This window comes from Solanum dulcamara, chromosome 9, assembly GCF_947179165.1.
Source record: "Solanum dulcamara chromosome 9, daSolDulc1.2, whole genome shotgun sequence".
In the NCBI taxonomy this organism is placed as follows: domain Eukaryota; kingdom Viridiplantae; phylum Streptophyta; class Magnoliopsida; order Solanales; family Solanaceae; genus Solanum; species Solanum dulcamara.
Window position 1 is genome coordinate 39,097,720 of NC_077245.1, and position 6,672 is coordinate 39,104,391.

Genomic DNA, 6,672 nt, shown 5'->3' on the forward strand with positions numbered 1-6,672 from the left:
TGATGTGTGGTTGAAGGGCCTAAATGTGTTTTAAAGTCGGTTAGGGTGCTGATGGTTTAATCCACATGACCCCTCGTTGTGTATAATTAAAGGCATTACAAAATAAAGGCTAAACGCCCTATTGTGATATCGTATTTTTGAATAAGTCATTTGAAGTTTATGTTGTATATTGTTGTTGTGAATTGCTTAAACATATGATGCAGGTTGTTGTTCTTGGTTGGCTGTAGGTCTTAGGGAACTAATTAGAAATCCGGATAGGGCACATTGTAGGGGATGTGCTGTCCAATTTTCGTTAACACCTTAACAAACTAAAGAACTAGTCGAGGAAATGACTAAGGAAATAGATTCCATTAATACTAAGGTGTAACCTAAGATACTGGAAAGTTAAGAAAGGTTGACATTCATATTACTTTTATGTTGGATAGGTTCAAAGGATGATGAGGCGAACGGGATAAAGAGTAACTCACAAGAGGTATGTGAAGATACCCTTTATTCTTTTTTGCATGTCTTAGAAGTAAGAATTATGTATGTGAAATTGATAATTGTTCCATTCTAAAAATCTGAGTATGAGTTAAGAGTTTTGTCCACTACCTACTGAATTGATAAAAAGGTAGTACATGTAAAGCTTGTCTTTTACTACCTCCAAAAAGACTGGATCATAGGCAATCTAGGGCATGGATCTGGAGGTGACTCCATTCATAAGTTCTGGGTATAATTCATGACTTGTAGTCACGATTGAACATCAAAGGTCTGAAGGTAGTTAAACTACTACTCCCAAGCCTTCTATATAGTAAATGATAAGTGGAGATACTAGCTCCTCTTCCTAAAGGCTCTACAGTAACATATGTTTCCAATTGCACAAGTTGTGTCCTTGATTACATGAGCTATAGGGCATGGTCTTGATACATGTTGTGGTTCCCGAGGCACCAATTGATGTAATCCCTAATGACATCTAAATGGTACTTCAGATAATTACTTTCCTAAGCTTTTAGTGATGATTCACGTGACTATTTCATGGAGTCTCAGAACCTATACTTACTTTTAAATGATATGGGTCCTAAAGTAGTTGAACTATGACCCTCAAGCCTTCTATAGGCTGAATAGTGATGGGATGTGTAAGCTCCTAAACCTGGGGGATCTTGGGCATACTTTATGATAATGGTTGAGGGATATTTGATATGGTGATGAGTCCGACATGTATGTATATGCATGTTACATTATATATGGATCGGGCTGTCGTTCCTCGGCGTTGTTATATGATATGCATGTATACGGATCGGGTCGTCGTACCTCGGCACTATTATGCATTATACGGATCGGGCCGTCGTACCTCGTCACTGTTATATGAGATATGGATCGGGCCGTCGTACCTCGGCATTATTATTATTATGACATGATATAAGGATCGGGTCGTCGTTCCTCGGCACGTACTTGCTATATACATGGACCGGGCTGTGCGTTCCACAGCACTAATAAGACATATGTTCTCCAGATAGCAGAACGATATAATTGTTACACCAAGTCCCTGAACGGGCTGAGTACGGTACGTGATAATAGTATGTGTGACTTTGTTTTATAAGATGCAGGTACGGTGAATAGCTAAACATTATACTTGCCCTATATCCCTATTTTAACTGTAATTCCTTATATACTGTTACATGCTTACATACTCAGTACATATGTCGTACTGACCCCCTTTCCTCAAGGGGGGCTGCATTTCATGCCCGTAGGTACAGACGCGCGATTTTGGGATCTGCCAGCCTAGGGTTCCACTCGGCAAGTTTGGGAAAAACTTCACTGTGTCGGAGCCTAGCTTTTGGTACTATACCTCTGATATTTATTTGTTTATTCAGGGGTACGGTGGGGGCCCTGTCCCGCTTTATGTTATCACTAATACTCTTTGAGGTCTGTAGATACGTGTGTGGGTTGTGTATACATGCGTGTTTAGTTGTGTCTGTATGAATTATATTTTGGGACGTTCCCTTTATCATGGCAGCCCTGCCGGCTCGCATATGTATTTAAAACGGGACGACCCTACATGCTACGATAGCCTCGCCGGCTTGTAAGTCATGTTGCCTACTAAGATGTTGTGACCCAAAAAGGTGACAAGTTTAATTACGGTTACCAGGAGTGCATGCAAGTGTCCAGCTAGGGCACCAAGTCGCAGCCCACGGGGATGGTTCGTGACATAAGTGGTATCAGAGCAGTTCATCCTTAGAGTGTCTACAGACCGTGTCTAGTAGAGGCTTGTTTATCGGTGTGTTGTGCACCACATCTATAAACAGGAGGCTACAGGACATTTAGGATGTTGTCTATCTTTCTTATCTTACATCGTGCGATAGAGCTGTAATATTAAGATGATTCCTTCCTAACAATTTATTCTGTTTACAGTAATGCCTCCAAGGAAAGAAATGGCTGCCCAGAAGGGCAAATTAGTAGCAGGGGAAACTAGTCAGACCCCGAGAGTTATAAAGGCGCGTGACCAGTCTATGCCGGGGATTATGCTCTGGTCGGCAAGTTCTACTACACCATCACTTTTAGAAGAGCATAGAGCAGCAACAAGCTCTACTACACCGCCACTTCCAGAGGAACATAGGGAAGCAGCAGCTGCAGAACCCGAGACTCTAGAGCCTGAACCTCCAGCCCCACAGCCAGGGCTGGAAGATAGGGCCATGAGAGATGCGGTTCAATTATTGACTAGGATAGTAGCAGGGCAGGCTCGAAGGCATGGGCTAGGAGCCGATGATGTAGATAGACATGACAGCTTGAGGGTTCGTGACTTCTTGACTTGTAACCCTCCAGAATTTTATGGGTCGAGACCCGTAGATGACCCACAAGAGTTCATTCGACAAATGCAACATATGTTAACAGTAATTAGGGCTTCTGAGACTGAGTCTGTTGAATTGGCTTCATATCGGTTGCATGACATAGCCGTTAATTGGTATGAGTCTGGGAAACTATCAAAAGGCGAGGATTCTTCTTTAGCAGTCTGGGATGAGTTTGTGGAAGCCTTCCTTAACCACTTTCTACCTCCGGAAATGAAGCGAGCCAGAGTTCATAGATTTTTGCAGTTAAGGCAAAATGGCAGGAGCATTAGTGACTACAGCCTTGAGTTTGACTCGTTGGCGAGACATGCGCCCACTATTGTGGCGGATATGGCTAATAGGGTGCATCCCTATATGATGGGGCTAGATCGCTACTTGATTGATAGTTGTATGGCCATGGCTTCTCAGCCAGGTATGGATATTGCTCGAGTACAGGAGTACGCACAAAGGGTGGAGGATCGACATGGAGGGCGACAACTAGATAGAAGTTATGATAGAGGCCAGCATAAGAAAGTTAGGTTGGGTCGTTATTTAGGGGAGTTTTGAGGAGACCAACCCTCAGCAGTATAGTAGGTATCCTTCCCAGCAAGCCCAGAGTTCACCCCCACAGTTTATGGGTCGGGGGTTCAATAGCACAGGGTATTCAGAGGCCGGTCAGAGCTCACAGATGAATAGGGATTTGCGTTGGTCGAGGCCACCTTTGCCTTGGTGCTCTCGTTGTGGTAGGTCTCACTTTGGGGAATGTCGTTCTGTTTCGGATGCTTATTTCACTTATGGCCGTCAAGGCCATTTCATGAGAGATTGCCCACTTAAGGGTAACCAAGGTAGTGCATCCCAGCCTACTGGGTCAGTTGCTGGTTCTTCGTCTTCGGTTGCTATGCGCCCTATGGGGAAGGGTACTCAGACAATAGTAGGCCATGGTAGAGGTCGTGGTGGAACTTCTACTCATAGTGGTCCTTCGAACTGCATCTACGCCTTAGCTAGCAGACAGGATCAGGAGGCGCCACCATATGTGGTTACATGTATATTGTCAATTTCCTTTCAAAATATATATGCATTAATATCGGGAGCCCTGTGTGGCTATAATATGATATGATCTGAATATATATATGCGTGCCCTGTGAGGCATTGTTGGTATTTTCTGCGTGCAGGTTTTCGAGATGGTAAGAAATATGGAGGAAACTCTGCCAACATTTTTCAAAAAAAAAAGATACAGGGTTGCAGTATACCCTATCTGTAATAAGAAGTATGAGACTATGAGATGGAACACGAACAGGGTATGATATGAATATAACGAGGATCGCTATGGAAATAAGTAAAGCCTAGTGAGAAAGTGGCTAAAGATAGGATATGGTCCATGTAATAAGAATATAAGGGTAACTTGGGCGGTGCAGCTTAGCCTACCGGATCAACTGCTGGGTTATCGTCTTCTTCAGTAGTTATGCGCCCCACGGGGCAGGATGCGACCATACCAGAACTAAGGCACCGGATCCCATCAGAACTCCGAAGTTAAGCGTGCTTGGGCGAGAGTAGCACTAGGATGGGTGACCTCCTGGGAAGCCTTGTGCGGTTGGGATATGAAATGCTATGAACATATGTATTTGAAAAGTTGAACATAAGCGGACACTGAAATGGATACACCCAAAAGGGGGGAAGTGGATATAGGAGATACAAGCATGGGATGAAACCAACAAACACTATAATGTGTTCATGTGAATATTTAAATTTCAAGTGAGATCCCATGCTGCAATGAGACGGCAAAGATCTAAAAGCCACCAATGAACGGATAGAAGCCATGATACCTCAGACAGTGTTGAGAATTATTAGTAAGGACCTTACATAGTATGACATCAAAGAATGGATGCGTACAAAGAGGATGAATACAACAAGAGAGTCACAATGAGAATTTAAGGATATTGTAAGAGCTAGCAAGGCTATACTTGACTTAAGGTTAAAGTGTTGGCAACCGAATTATTGGTTAGTGATATTGTGACTTACAAGTAACACAAAATAAAGGATAAGAGATCTTTCCTAAGGTAGAATACAAGAAAACTTAAGAATAAGTTAAGAAAAGGAAAGACCGCAAAAAAATATGAACGCACTTGGTACAAAATTTTCCTGATATCCTTTTAGACCTTGTAAGAGTTAACATTCGAGGATGAATGTTCTAAAGGGGAAAGGATGTTACACCCCATGGCAGCATGTGATTGGTGGCATGTAATGACGTGGCTGCCTAAGGTTTTGACACGTGTCACCCTTAGAGGATGACACGTGTCACCTTCCAAAAGGATATATATGTGTGTAAAGTGCTGAAAATTTATCACATTTCAGCCTTCTCTCTTCAAAAAAAAACTTGAGAGAAAAACAAAGAACAAGAGAGAGTATAGCTACGGGTTTGGTGGCCAAGAAAGGTAAGGCCCGATTTTTTTCCATGAATTAATTATTTAAGGTATCCTATGGTGATATGACAGTGTATAACAACATAAAATTTATCGTTAGGGAAAAGAGGAGATTTTGTTCTTGTTAACAGACCCGTTTTTGAAGATACCACTGTTAGTAAAACGAGAATAACTCCTTTTGTAAGGCTTAGTTTCAAGTAATTCAAGATTTTTTGGAAAGATATTTCATAGGTCTATAACTTTTATTTAGCCTCTAAAACCCAGTTTTTTCTTTTATCTGCTCGAAAAAGGGTGGTGAAGCATGGGGGAGCTGCTGCCCAGATTTCGTTTTAGAAATTTTACAAGGACTGCTGTTGGTATCTTGGGAATATCTTTTTGTACAAAATTGATGTAGGCGTAATTCAAAATTTTATGCGACCCTAAGACACATGTATATAACTTTCATTGAGGACACAAATCCTTTTTCCCTCAATTACCCCTTCGAAACTAAGCAACAATACAAGACAGTAAGCTGTCCAAACTTCACGTTTTGATAGTTTTGACAAGTTTAACGTAAGGTAAGGTCTTTCCTTCTAATTTTAAGTTTATGGTGTTGTCATAGGGTGTATTACACACCTTTTATGATGCTGTAAGTGTAAAAATGTCATAGAAATGTTTAACGTTCGAAGCAATCCAAATTGTAGTCGTTATAGTCGAATTGTTGTCGAAGTAAAGTGTTGTTATTGTGAGTGGTTGCTGCAGGGGTGTGATGTGTGGTTGCAGGGCCTAAATGTGTTTTAAAGTGGGTTAGGGTGCTGCTGGTTGAAGCCACATGACCCCTCTTTGTGTATAATTAAAGGAGTTACAAAATAAAGGCTAGACGCCCTATTGTGATATCGTATTTTTGAATAAGTCGTTTGAAGTTTATGTTGTATATTGTTGTTGTGAATTGCTTAAACATATGCTGCAGGTTGTTTTTGTTGGATGGCTGTAGGTCTTAGGGACCTAATTGGAAATCCGGATAGGGCACAGTGTAGGGGAGGTGCTGCCCAATTTTCGTTAACACATTAACAAACTAAAGAACTAGTCTAGGAAACGACTAAGAAAATAGATTCCATTAATACTAAGGTGTAACCTAAGCTACTGGAAAGTTAACAAAGGTTGATATTCATATTACTTTTATGTTGGATAGGTTCAAAGGATGACGAGGCGAACGGGATAAAGAGTAACTCACAAGAGGTATGTGAAGCTACCCTTTCTTCTTTTTGGCATGTCTTAGAAGTAAGAATTATTTATGTGAAATTGGTAATTGTTCCAATCTAAAAATCTGAGTATGAGTTAAGAGTTTTGTCCACTACCTACTGAATTGATAAAAAGGTAGTACATGTAAAGCTTGTCTTTTACTACCTCCAAAGAGACTGGATCGTGGGTAATCTAGGGCATAGATCTATAGGTGACTCCATTCATAA

The 6,672-nt window shown here is 41.4% G+C and overlaps 1 pseudogene; it reads left to right on the forward strand.

The window, feature by feature from the left end:
- The first annotated feature begins 4,283 nt into the window (after window positions 1–4,283).
- LOC129904777 (5S ribosomal RNA) lies at window positions 4,284–4,404 on the forward strand (annotated as a pseudogene).
- Window positions 4,405–6,672: the final 2,268 nt, after the last annotated feature.